Genomic DNA, 14,902 nt, shown 5'->3' with positions numbered 1-14,902 from the left:
TTGCAGCTGCAGTGTGCCCGCAGCTCTGGGCCTTTTAGTTTGCGGAACCCTAACCCTAGGCGTAACCCTAACCCTAACCCTAGGCAGGGCAGCCAATCAGGCTAGGGTTAGGGCAGGTGCCAAGGAGAAAGGCCTCGAGGAGGCCAGGTTGTGGCAGTTTTGCGATGCCCCTGGGATGCCCTTTGCAGCTGCAGTGTGCCCGCAGCTCTGGGCCTTTTAGTTTGCGGAACCCTAACCCTAACCCTAACCCTAACCCTAGGCCGGGCAGCCAATCAGCCTAGGGTTAGGGCAGGTGCCAAGGAGAAAGGCCTCGAGGAGGCCAGGTTGTGGCAGTTTTGCGATGCCCCTGGGATGCCCTTTGCAGCTGCAGTGTGCCCGCAGCTCTGGGCCTTTTAGTTTGCGGAACCCTAACCCTAGGCGTAACCCTAACCCTAACCCTAGGCCGGGCAGCCAATCAGCCTAGGGTTAGGGCAGGTGCCAAGGAGAAAGGCCTCGAGGAGGCCAGGTTGCGGCAGTTTTGCGATGCCCCTGGGATGCCCTTTGCGGCTGCAGTGTGCCCGCAGCTCTGGGCCTTTTAGTTTGCGGAACCCTAACCCTAACCCTAACCCTAGGCCGGGCAGCCAATCAGCCTAGGGTTAGGGCAGGTGCCAAGGAGAAAGCCCTCAAGGAGGCCAGGTTGTGGCAGTTTTGCGAAGCCCCTGGGATGCACTTTGCAGCTGCAGTGTGCCCGCAACTCTGGGCCTTTTAGTTTGCGGAACCCTAACCCTAGGCGTAACCCTAACCCTAACCCTAGGCAGGGCAGCCAATCAGGCTAGGGTTAGGGCAGGTGCCAAGGAGAAAGGCCTCGAGGAGGCCAGGTTGTGGCAGTTTTGCGATGCCCCTGGGATGCCCTTTGCAGCTGCAGTGTGCCCGCAGCTCTGGGCCTTTTAGTTTGCGGAACCCTAACCCTAGGCGTAACCCTAACCCTAACCCTAGGCAGGGCAGCCAATCAGCCTAGGGTTAGGGCAGGTGCCAAGGAGAAAGGCCTCGAGGAGGCCAGGTTGTGGCAGTTTTGCGATGCCCCTGGGATGCCCTTTGCAGCTGCAGTGTGCCCGCAGCTCTGGGCCTTTTAGTTTGCGGAACCCTAACCCTAGGCGTAACCCTAACCCTAACCCTAGGCAGGGCAGCCAATCAGGCTAGGGTTAGGGCAGGTGCCAAGGAGAAAGGCCTCGAGGAGGCCAGGTTGTGGCAGTTTTGCGATGCCCCTGGGATGCCCTTTGCGGCTGCAGTGTGCCCGCAGTTCTGGGCCTTTTAGTTTGCGGAACCCTAACCCTAACCCTAACCCTAACCCTAGGCCGGGCAGCCAATCAGGCTAGGGTTAGGGCAGGTGCCAAGGAGAAAGGCCTCGAGGAGGCCAGGTTGTGGCAGTTTTGCCATGCCCCTGGGATGCCCTTTGCAGCTGCAGTGTGCCCGCAGCTCTGGGCCTTTTAGTTTGCGGAACCCTAACCCTAACCCTAACCCTAACCCTAGGCCGGGCAGCCAATCAGCCTACGCTTACGTCGGGTGCCAAGGAGAAAGGCCTCGAGGAGGCCAGGTTGTGGCAGTTTTGTGATGCCCCTTGGATGCCCTTTGCAGCTGCAGTGTGCCCGCAGCTCTGGGCCTTTTAGTTTGCGGAACCCTAACCCTAGGCGTAACCCTAACCCTAACCCTAGGCAGGGCAGCCAATCAGGCTAGGGTTAGGGCAGGTGCCAAGGAGAAAGGCCTCGAGGAGGCCAGGTTGTGGCAGTTTTGCGATGCCCCTGGGATGCCCTTTGCAGCTGCAGTGTGCCCGCAGCTCTGGGCCTTTTAGTTTGCGGAACCCTAACCCTAACCCTAACCCTAACCCTAGGCCGGGCAGCCAATCAGCCTAGGGTTAGGGCAGGTGCCAAGGAGAAAGGCCTCGAGGAGGCCAGGTTGTGGCAGTTTTGCGATGCCCCTGGGATGCCCTTTGCAGCTGCAGTGTGCCCGCAGCTCTGGGCCTTTTAGTTTGCGGAACCCTAACCCTAGGCGTAACCCTAACCCTAACCCTAGGCCGGGCAGCCAATCAGCCTAGGGTTAGGGCAGGTGCCAAGGAGAAAGGCCTCGAGGAGGCCAGGTTGCGGCAGTTTTGCGATGCCCCTGGGATGCCCTTTGCGGCTGCAGTGTGCCCGCAGCTCTGGGCCTTTTAGTTTGCGGAACCCTAACCCTAACCCTAACCCTAGGCCGGGCAGCCAATCAGCCTAGGGTTAGGGCAGGTGCCAAGGAGAAAGCCCTCAAGGAGGCCAGGTTGTGGCAGTTTTGCGAAGCCCCTGGGATGCACTTTGCAGCTGCAGTGTGCCCGCAACTCTGGGCCTTTTAGTTTGCGGAACCCTAACCCTAGGCGTAACCCTAACCCTAACCCTAGGCAGGGCAGCCAATCAGCCTAGGGTTAGGGCAGGTGCCAAGGAGAAAGGCCTCGAGGAGGCCAGGTTGTGGCAGTTTTGCGATGCCCCTGGGATGCCCTTTGCAGCTGCAGTGTGCCCGCAGCTCTGGGCCTTTTAGTTTGCGGAACCCTAACCCTAGGCGTAACCCTAACCCTAACCCTAGGCAGGGCAGCCAATCAGGCTAGGGTTAGGGCAGGTGCCAAGGAGAAAGGCCTCGAGGAGGCCAGGTTGTGGCAGTTTTGCGATGCCCCTGGGATGCCCTTTGCAGCTGCAGTGTGCCCGCAGTTCTGGGCCTTTTAGTTTGCGGAACCCTAACCCTAACCCTAACCCTAACCCTAGGCCGGGCAGCCAATCAGGCTAGGGTTAGGGCAGGTGCCAAGGAGAAAGGCCTCGAGGAGGCCAGGTTGTGGCAGTTTTGCCATGCCCCTGGGATGCCCTTTGCAGCTGCAGTGTGCCCGCAGCTCTGGGCCTTTTAGTTTGCGGAACCCTAACCCTAGGCGTAACCCTAACCCTAACCCTAGGCAGGGCAGCCAATCAGCCTAGGGTTAGGGCAGGTGCCAAGGAGAAAGGCCTCGAGGAGGCCAGGTTGTGGCAGTTTTGCGATGCCCCTGGGATGCCCTTTGCAGCTGCAGTGTGCCCGCAGCTCTGGGCCTTTTAGTTTGCGGAACCCTAACCCTAACCCTAACCCTAGGCCGGGCAGCCAATCAGCCTAGGGTTAGGGCAGGTGCCAAGGAGAAAGGCCTCGAGGAGGCCAGGTTGTGGCAGTTTTGCGATGCCCCTGGGATGCCCTTTGCAGCTGCAGTGTGCCCGCAGCTCTGGGCCTTTTAGTTTGCGGAACCCTAACCCTAGGCGTAACCCTAACCCTAACTCTAGACAGGGCAGCCAATCAGGCTAGGGTTAGGGCAGGTGCCAAGGAGAAAGGCCTCGAGGAGGCCAGGTTGTGGCAGTTTTGCGATGCCCCTGGGATGCCCTTTGCAGCTGCAGTGTGCCCGCAGCTCTGGGCCTTTTAGTTTGCGGAACCCTAACCCTAACCCTAACCCTAACCCTAGGCCGGGCAGCCAATCAGCCTAGGGTTAGGGCAGGTGCCAAGGAGAAAGGCCTCGAGGAGGCCAGGTTGTGGCAGTTTTGCGATGCCCCTGGGATGCCCTTTGCAGCTGCAGTGTGCCCGCAGCTCTGGGCCTTTTAGTTTGCGGAACCCTAACCCTAGGCGTAACCCTAACCCTAACCCTAGGAAGGGCAGCCAATCAGCCTAGGGTTAGGGCAGGTGCCAAGGAGAAAGGCCTCGAGGAGGCCAGGTTGTGGCAGTTTTGCGATGCCCCTGGGATGCCCTTTGCAGCTGCAGTGTGCCCGCAGCTCTGGGCCTTTTAGTTTGCGGAACCCTAACCCTAACCCTAACCCTAACCCTAGGCCGGGCAGCCAATCAGGCTAGGGTTAGGGCTGGTGCCAAGGAGAAAGGCCTCGAGGAGGCCAGGTTGTGGCAGTTTTGCGATGCCCCTGGGATGCCCTTTGCAGCTGCAGTGTGCCCGCAGCTCTGGGCCTTTTAGTTTGCGGAACCCTAACCCTAGGCATAACCCTAACCCTAACCCTAGGCAGGGCTGCCAATCAGGCTAGGGTTAGGACAGGTGCCAAGGAGAAAGGCCTCGAGGAGGCCAGGTTGTGGCAGTTTTGCGATGCCCCTGGGATGCCCTTTGCAGCTGCAGTGTGCCCGCAGCTCTGGGCCTTTTAGTTTGCGGAACCCTAACCCTAACCCTAACCCTAGGCCGGGCAGCCAATCAGCCTAGGGTTAGGGCAGGTGCCAAGGAGAAAGGCCTCGAGGAGGCCAGGTTGTGGCAGTTTTGCGATGCCCCTGGGATGCCCTTTGCAGCTGCAGTGTGCCCGCAGCTCTGGGCCTTTTAGTTTGCGGAACCCTAACCCTAGGCCTAACCCTAACCCTAACCCTAGGCCGGGCAGCCAATCAGCCTAGGGTTAGGGCAGGTGCCAAGGAGAAAGGCCTCGAGGAGGCCAGGTTGTGGCAGTTTTGCGATGCCCCTGGGATGCCCTTTGCAGCTGCAGTGTGCCCGCAGCTCTGGGCCTTTTAGTTTGCGGAACCCTAACCCTAGGCGTAACCCTAACCCTAACCCTAGGCAGGGCAGCCAATCAGCCTAGGGTTAGGGTCGGTGCCAAGGAGAAAGGCCTCGAGGAGGCCAGGTTGTGGCAGTTTTGCGATGCCCCTGGGATGCCCTTTGCAGCTGCAGTGTGCCCGCAGCTCTGGGCCTTTTAGTTTGCGGAACCCTAACCCTAACCCTAACCCTAACCCTAGGCCGGGCAGCCAATCAGCCTAGGGTTAGGGCAGGTGCCAAGGAGAAAGGCCTCGAGGAGGCCAGGTTGTGGCAGTTTTGCGATGCCCCTGGGATGCCCTTTGCAGCTGCAGTGTGCCCGCAACTCTGGGCCTTTTAGTTTGCGGAACCCTAACCCTAGGCGTAACCCTAACCCTAACCCTAGGCCGGGCAGCCAATCAGGCTAGGGTTAGGGCTAGTGCCAAGGAGAAAGGCCTCGAGGAGGCCAGGTTGTGGCAGTTTTGCGATGCCCCTGGGATGCCCTTTGCAGCTGCAGTGTGCCCGCAGCTCTGGGCCTTTTAGTTTGCGGAACCCTAACCCTAGGCGTAACCCTAACCCTAACCCTAGGCAGGGCAGCCAATCAGCCTAGGGTTAGGGCTGGTGCCAAGGAGAAAGGCCTCGAGGAGGCCAGGTTGTGGCAGTTTTGCGATGCCCCTGGGATGCCCTTTGCAGCTGCAGTGTGCCCGCAGCTCTGGGCCTTTTAGTTTGCAGAACCCTAACCCTAGGCGTAACCCTAACCCTAACCCTAGGCCGGGCAGCCAATCAGCCTAGGGTTAGGGCAGGTGCCAAGGAGAAAGGCCTCGAGGAGGCCAGGTTGTGGCAGTTTTGCGATGCCCCTGGGATGCCCTTTGCAGCTGCAGTGTGCCCGCAGCTCTGGGCCTTTTAGTTTGCGGAACCCTAACCCTAACCCTAACCCTAACCCTAACCCTAGGCCGGGCAGCCAATCAGCCTAGGGTTAGGGCAGGTGCCAAGGAGAAAGGCCTCGAGGAGGCCAGGTTGTGGCAGTTTTGCGATGCCCCTGGGATGCCCTTTGCAGCTGCAGTGTGCCCGCAGCTCTGGGCCTTTTAGTTTGCGGAACCCTAACCCTAGGCATAACCCTAACCCTAACCCTAGGCAGGGCAGCCAATCAGGCTAGGGTTAGGACAGGTGCCAAGGAGAAAGGCCTCGAGGAGGCCAGGTTGTGGCAGTTTTGCGATGCCCCTGGGATGCCCTTTGCAGCTGCAGTGTGCCCGCAGCTCTGGGCCTTTTAGTTTGCGGAACCCTAACCCTAACCCTAACCCTAGGCCGGGCAGCCAATCAGCCTAGGGTTAGGGCAGGTGCCAAGGAGAAAGCCCTTGAGGAGGCCAGGTTGTGGCAGTTTTGCGAAGCCCCTGGGATGCCCTTTGCAGCTGCAGTGTGCCCGCAGCTCTGGGCCTTTTAGTTTGCGGAACCCTAACCCTAGGCCTAACCCTAACCCTAACCCTAGGCCGGGCAGCCAATCAGCCTAGGGTTAGGGCAGGTGCCAAGGAGAAAGGCCTCGAGGAGGCCAGGTTGTGGCAGTTTTGCGATGCCCCTGGGATGCCCTTTGCAGCTGCAGTGTGCCCGCAGCTCTGGGCCTTTTAGTTTGCGGAACCCTAACCCTAACCCTAACCCTAACCCTAACCCTAACCCTAGGCCGGGCAGCCAATCAGCCTAGGGTTAGGGCAGGTGCCAAGGAGAAAGGCCTCGAGGAGGCCAGGTTGTGGCAGTTTTGCGATGCCCCTGGGATGCCCTTTGCAGCTGCAGTGTGCCCGCAGCTCTGGGCCTTTTAGTTTGCGGAACCCTAACCCTAACCCTAACCCTAACCCTAGGCCGGGCAGCCAATCAGCCTAGGGTTAGGGCAGGTGCCAAGGAGAAAGGCCTCGAGGAGGCCAGGTTGTGGCAGTTTTGCGATGCCCCTGGGATGCCCTTTGCAGCTGCAGTGTGCCCGCAGCTCTGGGCCTTTTAGTTTGCGGAACCCTAACCCTAACCCTAACCCTAGGCAGGGCAGCCAATCAGGCTAGGGTTAGGGCAGGTGCCAAGGAGAAAGGCCTCGAGGAGGCCAGGTTGTGGCAGTTTTGCGATGCCCCTGGGATGCCCTTTGCAGCTGCAGTGTGCCCGCAGCTCTGGGCCTTTTAGTTTGAGGAACCCTAACCCTAACCCTAACCCTAACCCTAGGCCGGGCAGCCAATCAGCCTAGGGTTAGGGCAGGTGCCAAGGAGAAAGGCCTCGAGGAGGCCAGGTTGTGGCAGTTTTGCGATGCCCCTGGGATGCCCTTTGCAGCTGCAGTGTGCCCGCAGCTCTGGGCCTTTTAGTTTGCGGAACCCTAACCCTAGGCGTAACCCTAACCCTAACCCTAGGCAGGGCAGCCAATCAGCCTAGGGTTAGGGCAGGTGCCAAGGAGAAAGGCCTCGAGGAGGCCAGGTTGTGGCAGTTTTGCGATGCCCCTGGGATGCCCTTTGCAGCTGCAGTGTGCCCGCAGCTCTGGGCCTTTTAGTTTGCGGAACCCTAACCCTAACCCTAACCCTAACCCTAGGCCGGGCAGCCAATCAGCCTAGGGTTAGGGCAGGTGCCAAGGAGAAAGGCCTCGAGGAGGCCAGGTTGTGGCAGTTTTGCGATGCCCCTGGGATGCCCTTTGCAGCTGCAGTGTGCCCGCAACTCTGGGCCTTTTAGTTTGCGGAACCCTAACCCTAGGCGTAACCCTAACCCTAACCCTAGGCCGGGCAGCCAATCAGGCTAGGGTTAGGGCTGGTGCCAAGGAGAAAGGCCTCGAGGAGGCCAGGTTGTGGCCGTTTTGCGATGCCCCTGGGATGCCCTTTGCAGCTGCAGTGTGCCCGCAGCTCTGGGCCTTTTAGTTTGCGGAACCCTAACCCTAACCCTAACCCTAACCCTAACCCTAGGCAGGGCAGCCAATCAGCCTAGGGTTAGGGCTGGTGCCAAGGAGAAAGGCCTCGAGGAGGCCAGGTTGTGGCAGTTTTGCGATGCCCCTGGGATGCCCTTTGCAGCTGCAGTGTGCCCGCAGCTCTGGGCCTTTTAGTTTGCGGAACCCTAACCCTAGGCGTAACCCTAACCCTAACCCTAGACAGGGCAGCCAATCAGCCTAGGGTTAGGGCAGGTGCCAAGGAGAAAGGCCTCGAGGAGGCCAGGTTGTGGCAGTTTTGCGATGCCCCTGGGATGCCCTTTGCAGCTGCAGTGTGCCCGCAGCTCTGGGCCTTTTAGTTTGCGGAACCCTAACCCTAACCCTAACCCTAACCCTAACCCTAGGCCGGGCAGCCAATCAGGCTAGGGTTAGGACAGGTGCCAAGGAGAAAGGCCTCGAGGAGGCCAGGTTGTGGCAGTTTTGCGATGCCCCTGGGATGCCCTTTGCAGCTGCAGTGTGCCCGCAGCTCTGGGCCTTTTAGTTTGCGGAAACCTAACCCTAACCCTAAACCTAGGCCGGGCAGCCAATCAGCCTAGGGTTAGGGCAGGTGCCAAGGAGAAAGCCCTCGAGGAGGCCAGGTTGTGGCAGTTTTGCGAAGCCCCTGGGATGCCCTTTGCAGCTGCAGTGTGCCCGCAGCTCTGGGCCTTTTAGTTTGCGGAACCCTAACCCTAGGCCTAACCCTAACCCTAACCCTAGGCCGGGCAGCCAATCAGCCTAGGGTTAGGGCAGGTGCCAAGGAGAAAGGCCTCGAGGAGGCCAGGTTGTGGCAGTTTTGCGATGCCCCTGGGATGCCCTTTGCAGCTGCAGTGTGCCCGCAGCTCTGGGCCTTTTAGTTTGCGGAACCCTAACCCTAGGCGTAACCCTAACCCTAACCCTAGGCAGGGCAGCCAATCAGCCTAGGGTTAGGGCAGGTGCCAAGGAGAAAGGCCTCGAGGAGGCCAGGTTGTGGCAGTTTTGCGATGCCCCTGGGATGCCCTTTGCAGCTGCAGTGTGCCCGCAGCTCTGGGCCTTTTAGTTTGCGGAACCCTAACCCTAACCCTAACCCTAACCCTAGGCCGGGCAGCCAATCAGCCTAGGGTTAGGGCAGGTGCCAAGGAGAAAGGCCTCGAGGAGGCCAGGTTGTGGCAGTTTTGCGATGCCCCTGGGATGCCCTTTGCAGCTGCAGTGTGCCCGCAACTCTGGGCCTTTTAGTTTGCGGAACCCTAACCCTAGGCGTAACCCTAACCCTAACCCTAGGCCGGGCAGCCAATCAGGCTAGGGTTAGGGCTGGTGCCAAGGAGAAAGGCCTCGAGGAGGCCAGGTTGTGGCCGTTTTGCGATGCCCCTGGGATGCCCTTTGCAGCTGCAGTGTGCCCGCAGCTCTGGGCCTTTTAGTTTGCGGAACCCTAACCCTAACCCTAACCCTAACCCTAACCCTAGGCAGGGCAGCCAATCAGCCTAGGGTTAGGGCTGGTGCCAAGGAGAAAGGCCTCGAGGAGGCCAGGTTGTGGCAGTTTTGCGATGCCCCTGGGATGCCCTTTGCAGCTGCAGTGTGCCCGCAGCTCTGGGCCTTTTAGTTTGCGGAACCCTAACCCTAGGCGTAACCCTAACCCTAACCCTAGACAGGGCAGCCAATCAGCCTAGGGTTAGGGCAGGTGCCAAGGAGAAAGGCCTCGAGGAGGCCAGGTTGTGGCAGTTTTGCGATGCCCCTGGGATGCCCTTTGCAGCTGCAGTGTGCCCGCAGCTCTGGGCCTTTTAGTTTGCGGAACCCTAACCCTAACCCTAACCCTAACCCTAACCCTAGGCCGGGCAGCCAATCAGGCTAGGGTTAGGACAGGTGCCAAGGAGAAAGGCCTCGAGGAGGCCAGGTTGTGGCAGTTTTGCGATGCCCCTGGGATGCCCTTTGCAGCTGCAGTGTGCCCGCAGCTCTGGGCCTTTTAGTTTGCGGAAACCTAACCCTAACCCTAAACCTAGGCCGGGCAGCCAATCAGCCTAGGGTTAGGGCAGGTGCCAAGGAGAAAGCCCTCGAGGAGGCCAGGTTGTGGCAGTTTTGCGAAGCCCCTGGGATGCCCTTTGCAGCTGCAGTGTGCCCGCAGCTCTGGGCCTTTTAGTTTGCGGAACCCTAACCCTAGGCCTAACCCTAACCCTAACCCTAGGCCGGGCAGCCAATCAGCCTAGGGTTAGGGCAGGTGCCAAGGAGAAAGGCCTCGAGGAGGCCAGGTTGTGGCAGTTTTGCGATGCCCCTGGGATGCCCTTTGCAGCTGCAGTGTGCCCGCAGCTCTGGGCCTTTTAGTTTGCGGAACCCTAACCCTAGGCGTAACCCTAACCCTAACCCTAGGCAGGGCAGCCAATCAGCCTAGGGTTAGGGCAGGTGCCAAGGAGAAAGGCCTCGAGGAGGCCAGGTTGTGGCAGTTTTGCGATGCCCCTGGGATGCCCTTTGCAGCTGCAGTGTGCCCGCAGCTCTGGGCCTTTTAGTTTGCGGAACCCTAACCCTAACCCTAACCCTAACCCTAGGCCGGGCAGCCAATCAGCCTAGGGTTAGGGCAGGTGCCAAGGAGAAAGGCCTCGAGGAGGCCAGGTTGTGGCAGTTTTGCGATGCCCCTGGGATGCCCTTTGCAGCTGCAGTGTGCCCGCAGCTCTGGGCCTTTTAGTTTGCGGAACCCTAACCCTAACCCTAACCCTAGGCCGGGCAGCCAATCAGCCTAGGGTTAGGGCAGGTGCCAAGGAGAAAGGCCTCGAGGAGGCCAGGTTGTGGCAGTTTTGCGATGCCCCTGGGATGCCCTTTGCAGCTGCAGTGTGCCCGCAGCTCTGGGCCTTTTAGTTTGCGGAACCCTAACCCTAACCCTAACCCTAACCCTAGGCCGGGCAGCCAATCAGCCTAGGGTTAGGGCAGGTGCCAAGGAGAAAGGCCTCGAGGAGGCCAGGTTGCGGCAGTTTTGCGATGCCCCTGGGATGCCCTTTGCAGCTGCAGTGTGCCCGCAGCTCTGGGCCTTTTAGTTTGCGGAACCCTAACCCTAACCCTAACCCTAACCCTAACCCTAGGCCGGGCAGCCAATCAGCCTAGGGTTAGGGCAGGTGCCAAGGAGAAAGGCCTCGAGGAGGCCAGGTTGTGGCAGTTTTGCGATGCCCCTGGGATGCCCTTTGCAGCTGCAGTGTGCCCGCAGCTCTGGGCCTTTTAGTTTGCGGAACCCTAACCCTAGGCGTAACCCTAACCCTAACCCTAGGCAGGGCAGCCAATCAGCCTAGGGTTAGGGCAGGTGCCAAGGAGAAAGGCCTCGAGGAGGCCAGGTTGTGGCAGTTTTGCGATGCCCCTGGGATGCCCTTTGCAGCTGCAGTGTGCCCGCAGCTCTGGGCCTTTTAGTTTGCGGAACCCTAACCCTAACCCTAACCCTAACCCTAACCCTAGGCCGGGCAGCCAATCAGGCTAGGGTTAGGGCAGGTGCCAAGGAGAAAGGCCTCGAGGAGGCCAGGTTGTGGCAGTTTTGCGATGCCCCTGGGATGCCCTTTGCAGCTGCAGTGTGCCCGCAGCTCTGGGCCTTTTAGTTTGCGGAACCCTAACCCTAACCCTAACCCTAACCCTAGGCCGGGCAGCCAATCAGCCTAGGGTTACGTCGGGTGCCAAGGAGAAAGGCCTCGAGGAGGCCAGGTTGTGGCAGTTTTGCGATGCCCCTGGGATGCCCTTTGCAGCTGCAGTGTGCCCGCAGCTCTGGGCCTTTTAGTTTGCGGAACCCTAACCCTAGGCGTAACCCTAACCCTAACCCTAGGCAGGGCAGCCAATCAGGCTAGGGTTAGGGCAGGTGCCAAGGAGAAAGGCCTCGAGGAGGCCAGGTTGTGGCAGTTTTGCGATGCCCCTGGGATGCCCTTTGCAGCTGCAGTGTGCCCGCAGCTCTGGGCCTTTTAGTTTGCGGAACCCTAACCCTAACCCTAACCCTAACCCTAGGCCGGGCAGCCAATCAGGCTCGGGTTAGGTCAGGTGCCAAGGAGAAAGGCCTCAAGGAGGCCAGGTTGTGGCAGTTTTGCGATGCCCCTGGGATGCCCTTTGCAGCTGCAGTGTGCCCGCAGCTCTGGGCCTTTTAGTTTGCGGAACCCTAACCCTAACCCTAACCCTAACCCTAGGCCGGGCAGCCAATCAGCCTAGGGTTAGGGCAGGTGCCAAGGAGAAAGGCCTCGAGGAGGCCAGGTTGTGGCAGTTTTGCGATGCCCCTGGGATGCCCTTTGCAGCTGCAGTGTGCCCGCAGCTCTGGGCCTTTTAGTTTGCGGAACCCTAACCCTAGGCGTAACCCTAACCCTAACCCTAGGAAGGGCAGCCAATCAGCCTAGGGTTAGGGCAGGTGCCAAGGAGAAAGGCCTCGAGGAGGCCAGGTTGTGGCAGTTTTGCGATGCCCCTGGGATGCCCTTTGCAGCTGCAGTGTGCCCGCAGCTCTGGGCCTTTTAGTTTGCGGAACCCTAACCCTAACCCTAACCCTAACCCTAGGCCGGGCAGCCAATCAGCCTAGGGTTAGGGCAGGTGCCAAGGAGAAAGGCCTCGAGGAGGCCAGGTTGCGGCAGTTTTGCGATGCCCCTGGGATGCCCTTTGCGGCTGCAGTGTGCCCGCAGCTCTGGGCCTTTTAGTTTGCGGAACCCTAACCCTAACCCTAACCCTAGGCCGGGCAGCCAATCAGGCTAGGGTTAGGGCAGGTGCCAAGGAGAAAGGCCTCGAGGAGGCCAGGTTGTGGCAGTTTTGCGAAGCCCCTGGGATGCACTTTGCAGCTGCAGTGTGCCCGCAGCTCTGGGCCTTTTAGTTTGCGGAACCCTAACCCTAGGCGTAACCCTAACCCTAACCCTAGGCCGGGCAGCCAATCAGCCTAGGGTTAGGGCAGGTGCCAAGGAGAAAGGCCTCGAGGAGGCCAGGTTGTGGCAGTTTTGCGATGCCCCTGGGATGCCCTTTGCAGCTGCAGTGTGCCCGCAGCTCTGGGCCTTTTAGTTTGCGGAACCCTAACCCTAACCCTAACCCTAACCCTAACCCTAACCCTAGGCCGGGCAGCCAATCAGCCTAGGGTTAGGGCAGGTGCCAAGGAGAAAGGCCTCGAGGAGGCCAGGTTGTGGCAGTTTTGCGATGCCCCTGGGATGCCCTTTGCAGCTGCAGTGTGCCCGCAGCTCTGGGCCTTTTAGTTTGCGGAACCCTAACCCTAACCCTAACCCTAACCCTAGGCCGGGCAGCCAATCAGCCTAGGGTTAGGGCAGGTGCCAAGGAGAAAGGCCTCGAGGAGGCCAGGTTGTGGCAGTTTTGCGATGCCCCTGGGATGCCCTTTGCAGCTGCAGTGTGCCCGCAGCTCTGGGCCTTTTAGTTTGCGGAACCCTAACCCTAACCCTAACCCTAACCCTAACCCTAGGCCGGGCAGCCAATCAGCCTAGGGTTAGGGCAGGTGCCAAGGAGAAAGGCCTCGAGGAGGCCAGGTTGTGGCAGTTTTGCGATGCCCCTGGGATGCCCTTTGCAGCTGCAGTGTGCCCGCAGCTCTGGGCCTTTTAGTTTGCGGAAGCCGGGCCCCATGCGTAAGCCTAGCCCTTACCCTAGGCACGGTAGCCAATCAGACCCTGGGGTGCGCAGCGGTGAGTGACCCCCCCCCAAAAATCCCCCCTGGATACCCCAAAACCCACCCGGGATGTCCCAAAAACCCCTCGAGATCCCCAAACCCCACAGAGCCCCCCAAACCTCATAGAGCCCCCACGCTCACCTGGCGGGGTGGACCCTGATGTGCGACCCCTCCCCAAAAACAAACCCCGGGGCACCACCAAAAATTCCCCAACCTCTAGCAGGGACCCCCTACACCCCCCCCGTGCTCCCCCAAAACTCCCAAACCCCTTGGGCACACCCAAGTCTTCCCCAAATCCGCTCGAGCCACCCAAATCCCGTTCTAGGATCCCTCAAACGCCTCAAATCCTCCTCGAGACCCCCACACCTCCGTTCTGCAGACCCCAGACCCTCCTAAAGCCCCCCAGGATCCCCCAAAACCCCCTCAGGACCCCCCAAAATCCCCCTCCCCACAGGGATGAGGTCGGACTCGGAGATCGCCATCATCATCGACGGCCCCCGGGCGCTGGCGGGTGAGGGAGGGTCCCGATTTTTGGGGGGGTTCCCGATTTCAGGGGGGGTTCCCGATTTTTGGGGGGGTTCCCGATGCTTGGGGGTCCCCCTCGATGTCCGTGTGACCCCCCCCACCCCTTCCCCCAGACGGGATCCCCTTTTTCCGCTCGGCCAACGGGGTGATCCTGATGCCGGGGGACGCCCAGGGCCGGATCCCCCCCAGATATTTCCTGCGGGTTCTGCAGCTGCGGCCACGCCGTGAGAGGCGGGGGGGGACCCCAAAATTGGGCTGGGGGGCTCAGGGGATTTGGGGGGAACCCCAAAACATGAGGGGGTCAAAGGGTTTGGGGGATTATTCAGGAGTTTGGGGAGGGATCTTGAAATTGGGGGTCTGGGGAGGTCGGGGAGTTTGGGGGGGACCCCAAAACTGGGGAGGGGGTGCTGAGGGGGTTTTGGGTGACTCAGGGTTTGGGGGGGGGTTTGGGGGTCCGGGGTTGAGAGTTGGGGGGCAGGGGGTGCCGTTACCATGGCAACAGCTCCTCTATTTCCCCCCCCCACAGGGTGTGAACTCCCCCTGGACGGACCCTGGGACGAGGCGGGGCAGAGACCCCCGGATGAGGATTTAGGGGTGTCTGAGCCCCCCGGGTCCCACAGACCCCAATAAAGCCCCCCCTGAGCACTACGAGAGTCACGTGGTGGGGTCAGAGCTCAAACCCGCCCCCCCAAAATAACCCCTGGGGGGTCCCAGACCCTCCCAGTCCCTCCCAGTTTCCCTGAATCGGGTTTGACACAGAAATTCTCCTTTATTGTCGCATCCACCCGGATCTGGGGGGTTCCGGGGGGGGTCCCGTGGATTTTGGGGGTCCCGGGGGGGTCCCTCAGCAGATCCCGCACGTTTCCCTGCGGCCGAAGCGGCGGCGCCGGGGCTCGAGGCTCCGCCGCAGCTCCTCATCCTCCTCCAGCGCCCTGCGGGGGTCGGGGGGTGTCGGGCAGGGCTGGACCCCCAAAAATCCCCCGGGGACGACCCCCAGGACCCCTCCCCACCACCCCAAAACCCCCGAACAACCCCACCAGGAGCTTCGTGTGCCACCCCTGCAGTCCCTCCTGAGCCCCCAGGACCCCCCCAAACCCCCCAGGACCCCTCAGGACCCCCCCGGGACCCCTCCTCGCTGTCCCCGCGGTGTCCCCCCGGTGTCCCCCCGGTGTCCCCACCTGCTCTCGCGGCGGTGCCGGTCCCGCACCAGCCGGTCCCGCCGGTTCACCAGTGCCACCAGTTCCTCCAGTAAGAGCTGCTCGCGCTCGCGCTGCGCCGGCGGCTTCTGCCACTCTGGGGGGGTCCCCAAATGTCCCCCAAAAGGTCCCCAAACCCCTTTGTTCCCTTCCCGGTGTCTGCCATGTCCCCAAGTGTCCCAAATGTCCCCCTGTCC

At 60.8% G+C, this 14,902-nt stretch overlaps 1 protein-coding gene across 2 annotated transcripts in view; it reads left to right on the top strand.

The window, feature by feature from the left end:
• The window catches only part of TRPT1 (tRNA phosphotransferase 1), a 143,929-nt gene extending 129,767 nt beyond the window's left edge, over window positions 1-14,162 (top strand). For both annotated transcript variants that reach the window (XM_084224062.1, XM_084224061.1), the window contains 2 exons: window positions 13,439-13,495; window positions 14,036-14,162. The gene's annotated coding sequence lies outside the window, so the exon portion shown is untranslated. The remainder of the gene's footprint in view (window positions 1-13,438; window positions 13,496-14,035) is intronic.
• The last annotated feature ends 740 nt before the right edge of the window (window positions 14,163-14,902 follow it).

Source organism: Fringilla coelebs, assembly GCF_963513975.1.
Source record: "Fringilla coelebs genome assembly, chromosome: 33".
NCBI lineage: Eukaryota > Metazoa > Chordata > Aves > Passeriformes > Fringillidae > Fringilla > Fringilla coelebs.
Note: the sequence above shows the minus strand (reverse complement) of the source record. Positions and strands in the feature narration are given on the sequence as shown.